This window comes from Molossus molossus, unplaced genomic scaffold (assembly GCF_014108415.1).
Source record: "Molossus molossus isolate mMolMol1 unplaced genomic scaffold, mMolMol1.p scaffold_m16_p_1, whole genome shotgun sequence".
In the NCBI taxonomy this organism is placed as follows: Eukaryota; Metazoa; Chordata; class Mammalia; order Chiroptera; family Molossidae; genus Molossus; species Molossus molossus.
The window spans coordinates 100512524-100533119 of NW_023425344.1; the positions used below are offsets into that span (position 1 = coordinate 100512524).

A 20596-nucleotide genomic window follows, 5' to 3' on the forward strand; every position below is an offset into this window, starting at 1 on the left:
AACCATATAAATAGATTTTTTTCAACTGCTAATACCAATAGCAGTGATAATTATTTCAACAGAACAATACCATCTGTCATACTGAATGTCAGTTTCTAGTTTATGAATTTTGTAGTTTTGCTAGTACTTAATATGCATTGATTTTTTTTATCATTGTATAAAAGCTATACTCATAGGTTTATATAAGGGTTTAACTATTTAAATGTATATATTATCAAAAATCTTTCTGTTATGAGAAAAACCCAAACCAACCTGGTTGTGTTCATTTCTCACAGCCTTCATATCCTGGCTCTAATCAGTATCTTGGCCCAGTACTTTATAGCCACCTCCTCACAAGAAATATAGGCATTACCCATGATCTCTCCTCAGCCCTTTTTCTTCCTCTGCACTTTGATTTCGGAGAAGTCATCCACTCATGCAGTTATAATAATTGTGAAATGACTCTCTAATCTCTATATCACTATTCACCATTTCTTCAAACCTACATCTCCACCTGTCCGATGGACATCTCTACCTTCGGTGTGATGGAACAAACACTGATAGACTCTCTCCCTGTCTCTCTTCTGTCTCTTTCTCTCTCTATTGTTTTAAAATACGACATTTTAACTATAATATCTTAGGGCCACTGTATCTTTTCTCTTGGATTTTCTCTCCATCATATTCTCTCTGCACAGATGCCACCGGACCGGCTGGCAGCATTCTGGATTCCAACTACGGGGAAGCTGAGTTAGGGATACATCTTACTGGGTTTGGTGGGACACAGTCTGAGTTTCTATCACTTGAGTGTATGGTAATTGCCACCCTGGTGTCAGAATAGCTGCCAGGAATATCCCTACTATCCTTCAGGCTGACTCACCCAGAAGGTATGTTGTTATATGATGCGCACGCGTCCTCTTGCACCCAGCCCTGAAAGGATACAGGTACTGGAAGAAAAACAAGTTTGAAATATGCAATAAGTTCTCACTGAAGCCCAGCAGGAAAGAAGTCCTCTCCTGTCAGGAGTATTCACTAATTAAGCAAGATCATTTTATTTATTTATTTATTTATTTAATTGATTTGAGAGAGAGAGAGAGAAACATCAATGAGAGAAAACATTGATTGGCTGCCTCCTGCATGCTCCCACTGGGGATTTGGCCCACAACCTGGGCATGTGTCCTGACCGGGAATTGAACCAGCGACCTCTTGGTGCATGGGTCAGCACTCAACCACTGAGCCACACTGGCCGGGCAGCAAGATCATTTTAAATGCACTACTTTCCCCCCCACTTTTTTGGCAGGAATTGTGTAAAATAGAATGATCATTTATTCTGTGTTTATAGGACACACATTGCAAAAGAAATACAAACTGCAAGTACATCTACAACAGCTCATATATTTAAAAAGCCATCTATATGTCTAGAATAAAAATCTGTAAGTAAAATATAAGATAAATCTATGAAAGAAGAATGTTTTGTCTCATAAATTATCTCATTTGATCTCTATTGCATAAATAGAGCAGGTATATTTTCACCAATTTTCATTTAAGACCCTAAGAAGTTGTCTAAGCCTGAACTTGCACCCGACTTCCTGCTTTCTCACAGCACAGAAGGGACCTCAGTCCCTGGCCAGCTGGTCTACCATTCTCAGCCTCAGCTCTTCTTGTTAGGTCACACTGGGTACAGGTGCTGATCTTACACCGTTGTTGGCTGTCAGCACTGCTCTGCTCACCGTGACTAACTGCTGCTCAGCTTGACCCAGAAGATGTGTGAATGACATGGAAGTGTCAGGTGCACGTGTGCTGCCTGAAGGGCTGCCGACCAAACAGAGAGGCTTTCTGCCCTTGAGGTGCTACTGTGTTCCCCCCTGACATGTGACTTTGGTAGAAAAAATCTCCCCCCTCAGATTTTTTTTTAACGTCTCTCCTACACAAAAGTGTTAGAATAATACAAGAATAGCTATATACTCATCATTCAGACTCCAACAATTATCAACATTATGCCCATTTGCCCTCTCCCCTCTTCCCATCTTCCCCTGGCCCACTACTCACCTTCCCTCTCTATGCCTCTCTCCCTCACTCCCTTTCCCCTCCTCTCCTCCTCTTCCTCTCACCATCTCTCCCTCTACCTTTGTGGACATCAAGGCATTTCACCCTAAAATCTCCTGCTTGTGTCTTATAAGAGCAGAGACATTCTACTAAACAACCCTAATCAAACCTTAACCAATACCATCATCACACCCAAGAAATTTAACATTAATAATGATAATATTATCTAGTGTGCAATCCAAACCCCACTTTTCCAAGTTGTCTCCTAAATGTCTTCCATAACTCTTTCTCAATCTAGGACAATCAAGGCTCATACAATTCATTTGGTTCTTGTGTCTCCTTAGCTTTCTTTTATCTAGAACAGATCCTTGTATTTGTTTTTTTTTTTCTTTCATGACATTTTTAAAGAATTTAGGCCACTAGCCTTGTAGAATACCCCACAACCTATATTTGTTTGTTTTCTTATTATTAGATTCAAGTTAAACACTTTGGGCAAAATCCTACACAGTGTACTTTTCATTGCATCATATAAAGATTGTGCATGATAACTTTGTCTCACTACTGGTAATGCTTAGTCGACCACTTGGTCAAGATGGTTTCTGCTAGATCTGTACTGTAAGGTCATCTTTTCCCATTTGTAGTTAATAAGTAACCTATGGGGTGATAAAGGGAGACTCTATAAATTGTGCAAATATCCTGTTCCCCAGCAATCTATAACCTAATGGTTTCAGCATTGTTATATACATTGGAGACTGAAAAAATGATAATTTTTCTAATTCTATTACTCTGTCTACATGTATAATCTGGCATTCTTCATAAAAATTTCCCTACCCTGCACACTCTTTTTTAGTATCACTATAAATTCATAGATCCTTTTGTAATTCCATGTTTTATAATCCATTGCCATTATTATTTCTGTTAGTGCTCAGATTGTCCCACCATTAACCATCGGGTGCCCCTTCAAGCTGGCTCTTCTGAACTTGAACACATCTCTCATTACTAGGGTCAGCTTCCTGGGCACGTAATTCCTATAGTAGCATAAGACCCTGCTCTTAGAAAACCCACTGCATGGTTCAATGTTTTGCTGCTGCTGTCCTGACATACTTAGTAATTTTTCAACAAGGGGCCTTGCATTTTCATTTTGCATTGGACCCTGCAAATTATGTAGCTGGTGCTGCCCATTGGTCTTTGAGCACTGTCTTGCTTTCCAGCATGAGAAGATATTCCAAACACATTGTACCTTCCCTGCCATGACCTAGAATTTTAGAGGGAAATGGTATTTAGAAACCAAGATCTGAGTACTAACGTGTTCACTGGACCTGGGTGACATTGCCTCAAGGCGCTGTCAGTGGTGAGAACTGCAGAACTCCCAGCACCCAATGACTGGACACTAAGAGGTGACCAAACTCTAACATGGCTGTAGACAGCATAAGGCCATGTTCATAGGATGACTGCAGGCCCTGCCTTAAATGCCTGGAAAGCTCAACACTGCCATGAGCATTTATTGTCTATTCCAGCCAACACATGAGATCAGCCCCTGACCACACTTTCTTAGAGCATTTACTGAAAAGGGCTTCTAATTGTGAATCCTTCCTCAGTTCCTTTGAGATGCACATATATATCTCCTATGACTCAGGAGTGTCTTCCTCAAGGCTCTGAAAGCCATTCCTTTGAAATGTCATCAGCGGGGCCTCTGTCTCCCAGGTTCTGTGGGAGGATAGACTCCTAACTTCCATCATGGCCAGCTAGCAGACACAACTGGCCTAATCATACCTGTACCAATTGTCCTTTGTAATTGTTTACTTGAACCATTCTTTCTCCCCCTCCTAGTCCTTCCTTCTCCCCTTAGCTCTGGCCAGTTTTGCTCAGTGGTTGGAGCATCGAGCCACAAATTGAAGGGTCTCGGGTTCGATTCCTGGACAAGGACGGTGTGGGAGGCAACCAATCAATGTTTCTCCCTCTCTCTCTCCCTCCCTCCCTTCCACTCTAGCTAAAAAAAAAAAAAAAAAAAAAAAAAAAAAAAAAAATCAGTGGAAAAGTATCTTTGGGTGAGGATTAACAACAACAAAAACCACCCAGTCCCCCTGTACAAATCTTAGCCCTTCTTTACTGTCAGTGATTACTGAAAAAAAATGTGTTTTCACAGCTTTAACTAATGTCCCACTTACCTCTGACAGTGGATAGAGCTGAAAAATCATGAATTCATACTAAGACTTTCATTTTGAATCCAGGAACAAGCATGTCTCCATTCGGTATTACCTCCCTCCTCCTACAGTGAGAGTCATAGGTCACCCCACACGATCTGTGTATTTACTCATTTGCTGTGTCCTACAGTATATACAAAAAAGTTTCAGCATGATGACACTGATGTTACTGTTAATTACAAGCCCAATTCATAAGCCTCTTGCAGGTCTTTTTTCTCTTAGAATATATCCCACTAGTCAGAGTACAGGGTTTAAAAGTTACTTGTAATTCTTATTTCTGTGTTGTTTTGCCATCAATTTGCTAACCATTTAATTTCCTTTGTTTCTGTTTGTACTCAACATTAAGGTGTTTTTTTTAATCCTCTTTGATTTACTTTTTGAATATTTAAAATATTTACACGATTCAAAATTTAAAACTGCAAAAATATGACATACTTAGAGGTATCATTGACTCTCTCATCCCTGCTCCTTCCTTCCTGTTTACACCTATGCCCTATAAGTGATCATTTTCATTTGTTTCTGGTTTATCTTTCCCATTATTCTGTGAAAACAGCACACACACACACACACACACACTTCCCCCTCACCTTATCTTACACAAACAGCAGCCTGCTTTATATATTCTTTTCCACATTGCTTTTTTCCACTAATAATATAGCTTGAAAATTCTTCCAGTTCTTAGTGGTTCCTTCACTCTTCTTTATGGCTATATAATACTCCATTGTTTGGCTATACCATGATCGATTCAACTAGTCTCTTATAGAACATTGTGCTTTCAATATTTTGCGCTTGTAACACCAAAATAAATAACCTTTTTAATACATTGTTTTGCATTTCAAGGAGTGTTTCTCTTCAGAGTAGATTCACTAAAACTGGATTACTGGATCAAAGGGAATGCAGCCCTGCTGACACCTTGACTTCAGACCAGTGAGACCCATTTGATGTTCTTATTAAATATTGCTAAATCCTCCTCCTGAGGTGAACTGCTTTGTACTCCTGCCAGCAATGCCTGAGCAGGCCTCTTTCAGATGTGGAAATGCTAACATAGAGAAACATACCTGCTGCAGATGCCCAAGATTGGAGGGTTTATTCTGTGTGTGTCATCTGTTGCCAGAAAGCCAGTCTTCTGACCCGTACGACCATGAGTTTTGTGTGTCCAACAAGACTGAAATGAGAGTTCACAAAGGCAAAAAAGAGGCCACAAAGAACAGCAAAACCTTTGCATGATGGATTAGATATTAAACGACCTGTAGGGAGAGCCCTAAATATAGACTGCGAGGCTCTGCACTGGTCTCGTACAGGAAACCAATGACGACACAAAATGAGAATCACGGACACTCCATCAATCAAGGAATTAGGATTACAGCAGCTCCATGAGGATCAAAATAAAATAATAATAATAGTAACACATCCAGTGCACACAGAAAACAGGTATAAAGGCCCAGACCCTGCTTTAACTAGTGGGCTTTTTAGTTAATATGAGGAAGTTGAATAGTTTAATTAAAGCTCTCATCAGTAAAGTTTACAGGTTTAGCTTTCAATACAGTATTTAGGGTAATTATAAACGGTTACATGTTTTGAATCCAAAATTTGGCTAACTTCACCCCAACCCCATGAAAATTCAGCGTATTCATTTCCTATTGCTGCTATAACGGATTACCACAAACCTAGTAGCTTATAACAGCACAGAATTATTCTTTCAGAGTTCTGGAGGTTAGGAGTTGGAAATGGGTCTTAATGGGCTAACATCAGGGTGTCAGAGTGCTGTTCCAGTTTCCGGGGGCTGCAGCATTCCCTGGCCTGTGGCCTGCTCCCATCTACGAATGGCCAGCCAAGTCTTTCCCACATGGCACTCTCTGACACAGACTCTTCTGCCTCCCTTTTTGCCCATTAAGAACCTTTGTGATGAGCCCTGGCCCGTTTGGCTCAGCTGTTAGAGCGTCGGCCCACGGACCAAAGAGGCCTGGCCAGGGCACGTACCTCGGTTGCAATTCGTTCCTGGCCCCGGGGTCCTGCTGGAGGCGACCAATCGATGTGTTTCTCTCATATAGATGTTTCTCTCTCTCTCCCCCTTCCACTCTGTCTGAAGATAAATGTAAAACTATCCTCCGGTGAGGATTAAAAGAAAAAAAAGAACCTTTGTGATGACACTGGGCCCACCCAGATAACCCAGGAAAGCCTTTCTATTTCAAGGTCAGCTCATCTGCAATCTTAATTCCATCTGCAAACTTAATTCCCCTCTCCCCTCTCACTTTTCCCCTCTCCCTTCTCCCCTGTCCCTTTGTCCTTCTAGACCTATTTTTTCTTCTCAGTATCACCCACACCTCATTTTTTCTCTTAGAGAAACTCAGCCTACCTCTGTTCTCAGTTTCTCCATTTGCACCCCTATTTGCCCGTCACAACTCCCTGTAGAATGCAGGTAGGCTGGATACATAGTTTGCTCCTCCAGATCCAATCTCCATCCTCTCCCACTATGCCCTCTGCCTGGGAGGCCAATCTTGACCTCTGGCTCCTGGCTGGTTTGTGTGGCACCAAAGTACCTGCACAAGATTGGGGTGGGGGTGGGGTAGGGAGGAGGGGGTCTATTCTCCCTTTTCCCCAAGGCTCCAGCTTCTGTCTGGTGGACCTATCTCCAGCCACAATTCTTTCTCCAGGTTCTGCTAATCAACACCTTCCGCTGCCCCTTCAGGCCTTGGAGTGGTAATAGCTCCCATTGTTGCTAGCTCGGGGGGGGGGGGGGGGGGGGGGGGGCTTAAGCACCCCTTGCTGGTTTCCTGCCCACACTCAGAAATAGTCCCTTTGATCAATACTGCTCAATATCCATGTCATTATTCCAAACCATATGTTTCCCGTAGAGACCCTGACAATATAGCTACAACAGTTCTAGTCTAAGAATTTAAGTTTTATTGAAACACACATGTACATACACATTTCTGACTCATGCTACAACATAGACGAACCATGAGGACATCATGCTGAGTGAAATTAGCCAGTCACAAAAAAGACAAACACTGTATGATTGCACTCATCTGAGGTACCTCAGGGTAGTCAAATTTATAGAGACAGAAAGTAGAATGGTATGCGCCAGGGGCTGGGGAAGGAGAACGTGGAGTTTAGTTTAAGGAGCACAGAGTGTCAGTTTGGAAAGATAAGACAGTTCTGGAGACGATGGTGGTGATAATAGCACAGCAACATGAATGTACTTAATGCCGCTGAACTATACACATGGAAATGGTTAAGACAGTAAGCTTTGTTATGTATGTTTTCACCACAATTTTTAAAAGAGAGAAAACTTAAAACATTCCTGTCACACACAATCAGGATCTCCGCTTGAGTTCAGACTGTGACCGTTGCCTATGATAAGATAGACCTAGGCAAGCTCTGAAAAAATGGGGGAATGGCCTGATAAATGTTTATTTGTAAGAGGGATGAAAATTTATTTAAAAGGAGGAAAGACCCAGGTACCATGAGCCTGACCCAGAAACGACGTCTGGCTCACCAGTGTTAGAGCAAGTTTCCGGTTGAGGTAGGATCCCCTTAAAACACTCTCACACACCTCCGCAGTCTTCATAGCACGTCTGCAGTCACAGCCACACACGTAGTCAATGCCTGTTTCCCCGTGCGCTAAAAGCTCCATGAACAGGCCTGTCGTGGTTCAGGCTGCTGCAGCAGAAACACCATGGACTGCGTGGCTTATAAACAAGAAACATGTATTTCTCACAGTTCTGGAGGCTAGAAGTCCAAGATCAAGCTTACAGGCAGATTCAGTGTCTGGTAAAGACCTGCTTTCTAGTTCATAGATAACTGCCCTCTTGTATCCTCACAGGAAGCAGTGAGGGAGCTCCTTCGGGTCTTTTTTTTTAAATCCTCACCCAAAGACATTTTTCCATTTATCTTCAGTCAGAGTTGGAGGGAGAGAGAGAGAGAAAGAAATATTGATGTGAGAGACACATTGACTGGTTGCCCCCTGGATGACCCCCACCAGGGCCGGGGACTGAACCACAATTGAGGTACGTGCCCTTGACCGGAATCGAACCTGAGAGTCTCCGGTCCGTGGGCCAACGCTTTAACCGCTCAGCCAAACCGGCCAGGGCACTCATCCCATTCTTAAAGGTTCTGCCCTCGTGACCTAATGATCTCCCAGAGGCGCCACCTTCAAATACCATAATGAGGGTATTCCATAATGACTTCAACATATGAGTTTAGAGGAACACATTCAGTGCATAGCCAGGGCCATGACTGGTTTATTCATGGCTTTGTCTCCAGCGCTCCACCTGATCTCCCTGGCGGTAAGTAATACCTGTTCATTCCATATCTGAATGAAGAATGAATTCTGAATACAGTATGGCAGTTGTTAGCATAATCTGTTCCTCCCAGCTCTGTGAACAAATGTCTGGGTCCTAGGGTCACAGAAGATTATAATTAAAGTAACTGTTGCTATGAACTCTGTAAACTCCAGCGGCATAAGCAACATCAATTAGGACCTTTAGAGAGCATGACAGATAGATGAGAGCTCTCAGGATGAGCGTGAGTCTCAGAATTTCAGAATTCACAGCAGCATATCACCTGACAATGGACCACGGTAAGTCTTACTCTGACTTTTCCTCTTTTTTTCCGATCCAATATCAAAATATTCTAATATCAGCCATCCCAGAGCTCTAAAACGACCTTTCTCTCTTTATTATTAATGTTTCGAAGCTATATTAATCGAGTTAACTATATTTAACTTTAATGGATTTTATAACTATTAATATAATTTTTGAGATATTTTTGCAAGAGGGGAACATTCCCATTCTGCTCATATATTCCTCATTTAGCTTATGGTTCACATTAATGCTGGTGACGTTCGGTCTTGACTTGACACATGGTCAGCTGTTTCTGTTGTGATGTATCACCTTGGTTTACAACCTGAGTGTCACACTGGAGGCTCTCAGGAAGGTTTCTGACCTCCACCAGGGTGAAGGAAGTCCAAGCCACACTTCCTTAATTCTCTCACCACACGTACCTGCCAACATTCACTCCCAGCCGTATGCCTGCTGGCTCTCTGTCTTATGGTCTCAGGCTGCAATTTCAGTTAGTCTGGAAACTGTATTTGTCACCTCCTACTGACTAGAGAACATCTTTTTTACTTTAAAAACCCAGCTCAATATAGCTATTGCCTAATGCTTTCTCCGGTGGGCCCTTCCAAATTCCCAGGAATGAAATTGTTTCCCTCATTCTTCCCTCCTTGTTGACCAAGACTGGCACTGAAATGCGCAGGTGTGGGTGCTCCTCATGCTGCTCCTTTCCACAGAAAGACCAGAGGGAAGAAGGAGACAGGGACAAGAGGCAGGCGTTTGGGAGCATTAAGATTTGCATGGAAAATCTTTTTCTGAACCTGGTCCTGGCCCCTCCTGAATTCTGGAGTTTTTGTCATATCTCCTGCAGGTGTTGTTAACGCTTCTCAATATAATTTCAGCATTATTTTTGGCAAAGGCTCACGTCATGTTTCCCCCCAGCATCCGAAATCTTTTTAATAACAAGGTAGGATCTGGGTTAGTTTTATAGTCACAGCTGGCCCATCGGCCTCCTGTGCGCTTGAACTTCCTGCCCTTGGAGCGTAACCAGGGTTCGCTGCACTGGGAAGGGGTCCTGGGGCACCTCTCAGGCCCTTATGAGGTCCAGAGAGCAGGATGGTGCCACACCCTTGGGGCTGTCCAGGGCCAGCTGGTCCCAGGTGAGGATCTTGCTGGGCCTTGAGGATGCGGCTCCCGCGTGGCTCACCGGGTGAACGCCCCTCGTCTGGGCATCTCCCGCCCCACCTCTTCGGTTGCAACCCCACAGCCACAGCGGGGTCCCCTCCTGGGCCATCAGGAAAGGGACCCAGGCGGCCGGTTGGTGCGGCTCAGGAGCAACCTTTCAGCAGCAGCTGGTTGACGGTGGAGGTGGTTCGTCTGGCTAGAAACCTGCACAGCTGGACCCGCAGCCTTAGGCCGATGTCCCGGGCACCTTGCTGAGCCTTCCCTGCTCCACTGTGGCGGCTGTCGGCTCTGTGATGGCGCCTTGTGCTCCACCAGGTCCGGAAAGCTCACATTGTGTTTCAATAATCTATTACTTTGTATCCTTTCCCATGTGATGTATCTTCCTGTTCATGGTCTCTGACTCTTGCCTTTACCCTTATCTGTGCTATGTGGACTCTGGGTATCTGCAGTATAAAGGAACCAAGTACTGACACATTCTACATGGACACCCCTTGGCAACACTGGGCTAAGTGAAAGGAACCAGTCACAAAAGACCAAGCACTCTAAGATTGCATTAATATGAAGTATTCAGAAAAGGCAAATCCACAGAGACAGAAAATAGAACAGTAGTTGCCAGGTGTTGGGGAGGGGGGATGGGGAGTGACTCATAGGTACAGGATTCCTTTTTGGGGTTATGAAAATGGTCTCAAATTAATTATAGCAATAGATTCACAATTTTTAAAATATACTACAAGCCATAGAATTGTACACTAGTGAATTGTAAGGTAAGCCGTCACCAGAAAAAACAACTCACAAGGAGGGGAACGAGGGGGAAAGGAAGAAGTTGGTATCAGAGGACATGAACAACGAGACTTAGAGAAACCAGAAGATAAAGAGTGTTTTTCCCCCCTGGCCAGTGTGGCTCAGTTGGTTGGGCGCCATCCGGTGCACAGAGGATTGCCGGTTGATTCCAAGTTGGGACCCAGGTTGCAGGCTTGATCCCCTGTAGGGGCATGCAGGAGGCAGCCAATAGATGTTTCACTCTCACATTGATGTTTCTCTCTCTCTCTCTCCCTTCCTCTCTCTCTAAAAATCAATTGAAAATTTTTTTTAAGAGAAAGAGAAAAAAATATGTTCATTTAAAAAAACAACAAATATATATATATATGGCTTTTCATCCAATTCTTGAAGTGATGTTTCTAAAGTATGTTCTGGAAACTGCAGGAGGGTGAAATTGATGAAATAATTAATTATTACAGTGAGACACCCAGGTCAATGCCGCAGAAGTGGAAAACAGACAAAGGGCAAAGCTAACAGCAGGATCAGACACACCAAGGCCAACAGTCTGAACACCAGGAAGCAGAACGGAAGAGACAGCCCAGAACAAAGCCACAGGAAAAGAATTTCGAAATAAAAATTAAGTTAAATGGGACAAGAGAGCCTACTTTCTTTCTCCTGGCCTTTTTTGTTTGGTTTTTTACTCCTGCTCCTCCCCAACACACCACCCACATCTCTCTTCCCCTCTCTCTCCCTCTCCTCAAATAAGAGGCTCTATTCCAGCTCTGTTCACAGTGACTCCCGCCAGTCGCGGGCCTTGGGAACACACGTGGGAAGCAGGGGCCCAGCTGGCACGGGCTTCCACAACACCCAGCTCCTGAGCAGCAGCGTTCGTGGACCTCGCCAGAAGGTTATTCATGGGGTCAGGAAGAACCCAACTTCACAAAGTGGCGGGGAAAGTCCCTTGATGCCAGGCCAGTCGGCCACTTGCAAGAGCAGACAGTTTCTTGGAGCCGGTTCCTTCTACTTCCTCTCTCACCAAACATCTGCCCCGGGCACTAGACCATGAGGCAGGAAGTCCTGAGCTCTTTTTTAAGCTGTGACATTCGGTGTGGAGGCAAATCCTTTCTATTCTGTATTTATGTAGCAACTTTTTCTTCTGGGTCACTTAGGGTGACAGACATTAATTATCCTTGCCGATTCTGTGATTTTTACCTTACAGTTCTGAAACTTGAACAGGGAAGCCAACAGTCCCCATGTCACAAAGCGAATCACTGGGTCAGGGCAGAATTTGAACTCCTCAGTCCCCAGAGCCAGTTTTTATCGACAGGCTCAGTGTTATGTCAGGGCGACACTCTGATAGAACCTTGTAAGGAGGAACATCAAGTTACAAGAGGTGATATATTAGTCTACTCACATGTTTCTTTTCTCATGTTATTTCACCTACTTTAGTGTGAGACATCTGAAGCTTGGAAAGGTTAAGTTGCCTAAACTAAATCAAACAACCAAAAAAACCCATAGCTTTTTTTGATTCCAAATCCTATATACCTTCTCTAAAACATGTAGCTAACTAGTCATTAAACAAAATAATACATACACCCACATTCCTCCCTAACATATGTGTGTCACACTTTTAAAAAATTCTTTAATTTGTGTAAATTTAAGCAATTCTTGAAATTGCAGAAATACACCATTGAAGAAGAAAAGTCTGTCCCAAAGCTAGGTGACCTGGCCATATGAAGACCTGAAAGAGTCCGGGAGGGCACAGGGACAGGGAAACAGCCTTCCCGTTTTGTTTGGTTCAGGATGACAAGTCTCCCAAGCAGACCTGCAATAATCTGACACCAGGGATAGGATGACCTCACTTGCGTTTGTTCAGATCTGTGCGCAGCAACTCATTCTGGGACTAAACGTGAGCTGGCACTGTAACTGTGATTTCCAGAACTATGCATCTCATCAGACCCTCTAAGGAACCGTGCATATGAAAATTAGAAATTTGACCCTTGGAAAAAGTGTTTAAAAATAATTACTGCCATTCTACCCCTACTCCACCAACCTTCCACCTAGTTCAAGAAATACATAATTAAAGGAATAATTTCCTGTAGTATTGCTCCACCGAGAAGTATTTATTAAGTACCTAATTGTTTATGGTTCTGGGCTAAGCACTGTATAAAGAGATTTGCATAAAACTGGTCTCTCTCACTCTCTAGTTTTAAGACCTCGCCATGGAAGGTAGACAACACTCACCTGGACAAACAGGTTCTGGACACACAACAGCAGTTGGGAACTTGACAACATAGCAGTGACTGGTCACTGTAGCATTCACCTCGTCTCCGGCAGTGCGTTTCAGGGTGGGGAGCCAGGAAAGTGCATAGGAGGTGTGTAGCTGTTGGGTTTCTAAGGGACACTTGGGCTCAGGGGCAGACACCACCCAGGCCTCGTAGAAGATACCAAGTCCATCTCCTTGTAGGTAGAGAATGATTCAGGATCAGATTCCAGACCATGGGGAGGAGACAGGTGGTAACAGCTGGGTTAGAATAGGAGGAGGCAGAGGGCAAGCAGCAGGGGTGTGGCCAGCAGAGAACCATGAAGCAGAGTTGGCTTTTCTGAGAGGAGCCAGGCAAGGGCAACCAACCAGAAAGCAGCTGTTGTTGGCAGCCCTGCCCACGGTCCTGGCCCAAGGGGTCTCTCAAGCTTTCAGCTATGCTCAGATCCCTTGTGGTTGGTGGGCCTGGGGAAATGGAGGGAATAGGTAAATGCTAAAATGTGTTTTGGAAGTCAAGGGGTCGGGGCATGAAAACATCCTGCTCAGAGGTAGTGCTAAGTGAAAGGATCGATTTTACCTGGGAAAAGGATACCCTTAGATCGGCCCCGGACGATGAGAAGACCTCAGCAAAACCCTTGATATTTCCACCGATTGATGAAAACCACACAGAAGGGGACAATCAGGAGCCATACAATTTCAGTGGGCTCTCTGTGGTGTAGAATCACACTTTGTGAAGACACCTGGGCAAGTAGTAAAACCTGACTCAGCATCAGAAAGCCTCAAAAGTAAAGAGCTCTGTCATTAAAACCCACTGCTTTGCCCTGGCCAGTTTGGCTCAGCGGTTAGAGCGTCAGCCTGCGGACCAGAGAGTCTTGGGTTCGGTTTCCGCTGAGGGAACTACCTCGGTTGCAGTTTGTCCCCGGCCCGGTTGGGGTCGTGTGTGGGGCAACCACTCGATGATGTGTCTCTCTCACATCCATGTTTTTCTCTCTCTCTTCTTCATAAAAACAAAAAACAAACAAAATAAATAAAAGCCATTGCTTTTACTAATTAATAACTAATGACAAACCACGTTATATCAGTGGCAATGTCTCTCCCAGTCCCACCATAGTTCAGACCCCAAACACAGATACCACATCTCACTCATGAGAGGGGCGAAGGCATTAGATGCAAGCATTTCATTTCAACCTCCTCAAATAACACATCTTTTTGTAAGTGTGCATGCACATATTTGTTCAAAGAAAAGCTTCTAAGGAATTTTAATAAGAAAAAAATGATGGCGGGCATGTGGTTCATAAAGTTGCTCCACCCCCACTAATTCTAAGAAAAATTCAAATTATAATTGACAGTGAGATAGTATGTCTTTGCAAAACAGAGTGGTAAAAATTCAAGATTGTCCATAGCCAAGGTGGAGAAATAGATTCTCTCCTATACACTGGTGGTGCGCTGATACCAATTTTCCAAAATAGCAATCTGGCAGTACCTGTTTCTATAACATGTCCATGACTTTCAACCAATAAGTCACTTCCAGGTCTCTGTGCCATTTTCCATCTGTCCTAGAGAATGACTCAAGTGTATGCACAAAGAAGCAACGGATGTTTATTATAATGTTTAAAATAGAAAAGAAAAAGAAAAAACAAATTAAATAGCCATCATTAGGGAGAGTGGTTAAATTTTGGCATACCCATAAAATACAATGTAGCTGCACGACAAGAATGAAGTAGATTTATATGGGAAAGACCACATAAAAATCTTATGGAAAGACCTCAAAGACATTTGCTCATCGGAGCCTGCAACAGAACACTACAGAGAGCATGGCATTAGTTATGTAAATACTTCCACAAAACTGTGTATTTCTCTATGTAACTATGGTCATGCAAATACATACAAGAAAATCTGGACAGATTTATACCGAACTGACAATAGCAATTACCTCTGGGGAAGAAACTAGGCTGGGGATTGGGGAACTAAAGAGGATTTTTGTCTTTATCTGTTTAGAATTTTCTTTTACAATGAGAATAGAATGTATTCATGTGTTACTTGTGCAAATGAAAATAAATTTTAAAAGAATGGGGAAAAGGAACAGAGCACTGTCTTCATTAGTCAAAAAAATAGAGTTGACTGATGAATTGTGTGAAGAGAAGAACGGAACTTCTTCTCAAGGAATTAAACAAGAGGACTCTCCATCCTCTCTCATGCCCTCGACCTCCAGAGTTGACTGTTTGACACGCAGGTCCCATGCTTGTCTTAGCTGGTGGCCCCAGCAATCTATTTTGAAACAATGTGGTACCCCACATCACTATCCCACCCCCTCAGAATGAGGAATACACACACCCAGGAACAATGATTGTGGGAACTAAGTTGCTAGAAACCCCACATAACGTGATAATCTATAGCTCCAAAACTCAATGCCACACCATTGCTCATGACCCTTCCAAGGGAGCTTCATTACACAAAGAATGCCAAGGCCCTCACTACCACATGGCTCAACCTTAGCGAGCCCAAGGAATGGTTTTGAAACAGACACTGGAACAGTTTGAATGTACTGAACGCATTGGCATTTTAACAAGTAACACACGCGAGAATTGGTGAGTGACAAGAATATATCATCTCCCCAGGCTAAGAACTGGTAGACATAGAAAGTAGCACTGGGTCAGACCTTGAAAACCGAGAAAACAAACAAACAGCAACAAAAACAACCTAAAACAGGGCACTGGGGAAAGGAAGAAACCTGGCAGTAAAGACTAACTGGATGTTGGGCTGGTAGTTTCATTTTCCTCAGTATTTTCATCTTCATACTTCACCCCCCCAACCCCCCATGGGAGGTTAAAATGGTCAAGCATGAATGAGCCCTTCATCCTCGGAGAATATCTGGCATAACATGTTAACCACATCGGCCTTTATTTTCTTTAGAGAGGAACAAAACAATATTTTTTCATCTCAACCCAGTTAACATGAACATTTAAAAATGATTTTGCTGGCAAAGATTACAATCACAGATGTACTGAGCCAAACAGCCTCGCATTGCCTTCCTTATTAATTTAATGAACTGTGACTTCATATGGAGGTTCATATTCAAGGACTAAGTCTACTGAAAATGGTAGTATTGTCTTAACTCAATTGAAATTATAATGAGAAAATATGATCCTGTGTTGATTCTGAAGTCTAACTGGAAAAATATTATTCTCTATAGATAATGTACCTACTGTAACCTGCCATTTGTAAGAGGTTGGTCAATGAAATAAAACCCAATTAAAATGTTGTTGTCACCCTGGCCGGTTTGGCTCAGCGGTTGGAGCATCGGCCTGCGGTACAGAGAGACCCGGGTTCGGTTCCCGCTAAGAGCATGTACCTCGGTTGCAGTTTGTCCCCGGCCCTGGTTGGTCGTGTGGGTGGCAACCACTCGATGTGTCCCTTCACATCAATGTTTCTCTCTCTCTCTCTTCCTCTCTCTCCCTCCCACTCTATCTGAACAAAAAATGGAAAAATGTCCTCCGGTGAGGATAAAAAAAAAAAAATGTTGTTGTCTTAGGTGTTAAGTCTAAGTCATTATATACATCTATACATACAAATATACACACATGTATATATCTATGGTAATTTTCTGTTCTTCATAAATTTCTGTAGGTTTGAAATTTTTCATAATAAAAATTGGGGGAAATTCTATTGTTTCTTTCAAAATCTCTCAGATTACCCTTTATGATCACCTTGTTGAGACCTTCACTTGTTTATGGGTAATGACTTTGTAGTAGATTTGTCTGACTTCCTCTGACTCCATTTCACAGCCCAGCCCATGTATAGCAGCCACATGACTCTTCTGAAACAGGCTTTCTGCTCCTCATGTTCAACAGACAGCCACGTCTTCCTGCGCAGTGCCAGCTGTGACCCTGAGACACAATGGTGAAGGTTGGGGTGAACGGATTTGGCCATAGTGGGCACCTGGTCACCAGGGCTGCTTTTAACACTGGCAAAATGGATATTGTTGTCATCAGTGACCCCTTCATTGACCTCACCTACATGGTCTACACGGTCCAGTATGACTCTACTCATGGCAAGTTCAAAGGCACAGTCAAGGCGGAGAACGGGAAGCTTGTTATCAGTGGAAAGTCCATCTCCATCTTCCAGTGAGATCCTGCCAACATCAAAGTGACGCTGTTGCTGAGTATGTAGTGGAGTCTATTGGTGTCTTCACTACCATGGAGAAAGCTGGGGCTCACTTGAAGGGTAGAGCCAAGAGGGTCATCATCTCTGTTCCTTCTGCGGTTAACTCCATGTTTGTGATGGGCATGAACCATGACAAGTATGACAACTCTCTCAGGACTTTCAGCAATGCCTCCTGTACCACCAACTGCTTGGCCCCCCGCCAAGGTCATCCATGACAACTTTGGCATCATGGAGAGACTCACAACCACAGTCCATGCATCACTGCCACCCAGGAGACCATGGATGGCCCCTCTAGGAAACTATGGCATGATGGCCGAGGGGCTCCCCAGAACATCATCCCTGTTTCTATTGGTGCTGACAAAGCTGTGGAAAAGGTCATTTATGAGCTGAATGGGAAGTTCACTGGCATGGCCTTCTGTGTCCCCCACCCCAATGTGTCATTGTGGATCTGACCTGACGCCTGGAGAAAGCTGTCAGATATGATGACATCAGGAAGGTAGTTGCCCGGCTGGTGTAGCTCAGTGGTTGAGCATTGACCCATGCACCAAGAGGTCACCGGTTCAATTCCCGGTCAGGACACATGCCCAGGTTTTGGGCCAAAACCCCAGTGGGGGACATGTAGGAGGTGGCCAGTTGATGTTCTCTCTCATCAGTGTTTCTCTCTCTCTCCCTCTCCCTTCCTTTCTCTCTCTAAAAATCAATTTAAAAAGAAGGATGTAGTGAAGTGGGCATCAGAGGGCCCCCTCAAGGGCATCCTGGGCTATACTGAGGACCAGGTTGTCTCCTGTGAGTTTAACAGTGACACTCACTCCTCCACCTTCAATGCTGGGGCTGGCGTTGCCCTCAATGACCACTTTATCAAGTTCATTTTCTGGTATGACAATGAATTTGGCTACAGCAACAGGGTGGTGGAGCTCATGGTCCACATGCCCTCCAAGGAGTAAGAGCCCCCTGAATTACCAGCCCCAGCAAGAGGAAGAGAAGCCCTCAGCTTCTGGGTAGTCCTTGCCCCAAATATATCCCCCAACACACTGAGAATCTCCTGACCTCCACAGTTTTCATCCCAGACCTCCTGAAGAAGGGGAGGGGCTCAGGGAGCCCTACCTTGTCATGAACCATAAATAAAGGTCACTGTAATCCCCCCTCAAAATAATAAACTTTTATCGAACCACCTCCTCCTGCCCCCTGCCCCATCTCTCATGACTTCCCGCAAAACACCAAAACTCATCTGCCCAGCTTTTCAGGTTTACAGCATCCAATCCCTCTCTTCTATTTCATCTTAGTTCCCTATGACCATGGGCTGGTCTTCTCACCAACTTTGCCTTTCTGCCTATGGGGAACCCTGCCCAGAATGTGCTTCCTATAGCCTCCACTTACCTAAAGTTCAGCATTTGAATCCCATCCTGAGTCCTGCTTTTGCCACTCAGTCCTTGTCTTCAGCACCTGAAGTGTGAACCGTCAATATCCAGAAAGAGTACACACCTGCCACTTGCATGCAAATTTAGCATTGCCATTAGTGATTCTCTCTCGGCTACCTAAAAACCAGGAAACAAAAAGAACAAACACCAACTAGCAGATGTTTATAGGTAAATTATTTATCAATTTCAATACAATGATACTTCTAAAGGTAGACAAAAGTAGAGTCACCAAAAATATGCAAGCATGTCACGCATTAGTTCAACACATATTATTTAGTATCTGCCATATGCACGCACTTTTCTGGGCACTTATTAAGAAACAGCAACGAATAAAACATTGAACATATATCCTCATGAAATGCATATTCTTGTAGGGATGAAAAACATAACTAATGTCTAAAGTCAATGTGTGTTATATAGTATATTGGAAGATAGCACATGCAATAAAAAGAAACAAAAACTGGAAAGGATAAAGGAAACTTGACAGTACATGGTGGAAAAAGTGGCAGGGGGTGGGGCTTCCATGTTAAATAGCATAGCGAGTATCTTAGTCCGTACTGGGGCTATAACAGAATGCCATCAATTGGGTGCCTTATAAACAACAGCCATTTATTTCTCGGCTTTAGAGGCTGGACATCCGAGATCAGGTTGCCAGATGATTTGGTGTCTGGTGAGCACCCACTTCCTGGTTCACATATGGCCGTCTTCTTGCTGTGTCCTTACGTGATGGAAGAGGCTGGGGAACTCTCTGGAGTGTTTTGTATAAGGGCAGGCATCTCATTCATGAGACCTCCACCCTCATGACCTAATCATCTCCCAAGGGCCCCAGCTCCACATACCATCACCTTGGGCATTGGGACAACATATGGATTTGGGAGAAGACACGAAATTCAAAACATAGCAGATGAGGAGGCCACATTGAGAAATGACATTTGCAGAAAGACTCGATCAAGGTAAGAGAGTTAAGCCATGAAGACATTTGGGGGAATAGCATTTCAGGCAGCCACACAGAAGAAAGCTAAGCAGGAACGAGCCCAGCACATTTTCATCATCTCTCAGTATGGGTCCTCAGCACCTGAAATCAGAAACCAAGTTTCCTAGCTGACTTCCTTCTTTCCTTCCTTCCTGATACTCTCCACTTTACTGTGTCAGCCAGACTTTCCAGTTCCAACTCCATCTTCCGCATCGCATATGACAAATATCCAATACATATTAATTAAGTAGGGAACAGGGAGATCCTGCTGTACTCTTATAACTCGCAGTCATTTACTAGAGCACAGATCTCAAAGACATCTCTCAAAACCCATCTAACTGATTTGTTAATGCATGGCCTCCTGTGTTACCAAAGTTCACTATTTTGGGGGAAGCCTTGTTCCTCCGTTGATTTCATGTTGCATCCTTTGGAGACATGTAAATAAAATTTAGAACACTATAGGAGAATGAAATATTCTACTGTAAATCTCTGATGGAAACCAGCCAAGTCTGAGTGTGGGAGGAAGAATGGAGGCGAGAGAGGGAAGGAGGGAATTGCAAGGCCCTCAGAGCACAGGTGCGGCCTGCCGGTGCAAACACAGTGCTGTCCGCTCCACTCGGCCAGCATCCAGGGGGGCCCCCGTGCTCAAAGGCAACCTGGCTGAATAGGAAGTCTCTGCAAAGTAAGAATAATGAGGCATACACAATTTATACGTTTTAATTTAAAAACACAAGTAATGAATCACATTTATCCCCATATGGAAGTCATCAGGGGAAGTGGAGTTGGATAAAAGTGAAGAAACAAAAATTAGGATTTCATCTGTCCCGACTCTTAGTCATTTATCACCCAGCTATGCACACACTTTAAAAACCGCAACAAGCAAAATTACCCAACTAGAAAACACCTTGCCACCTTAGTTAGATTGAATTTTATGTTAGCCATGACAGAGAAATAATGATTTTTCTAACTAGAATTTTAAAAACCACCTCTCTCTTCAGGATTTACACCCCTTGACACAGATTAAGGCAGGCAGGTTATTTACTTCTTCGCCT

The 20596-nt window shown here is 43.7% G+C and overlaps 2 pseudogenes; one reads left to right on the plus strand and one right to left on the minus strand.

Annotated features, from left to right (window-relative positions):
- The window catches only part of LOC118633852, a 36908-nt pseudogene extending 22375 nt beyond the window's left edge, over window positions 1-14533 (minus strand).
- Window positions 14534-16886: 2353 nt separating this feature from the next.
- LOC118620229 lies at window positions 16887-18097 on the plus strand (annotated as a pseudogene).
- Window positions 18098-20596: the final 2499 nt, after the last annotated feature.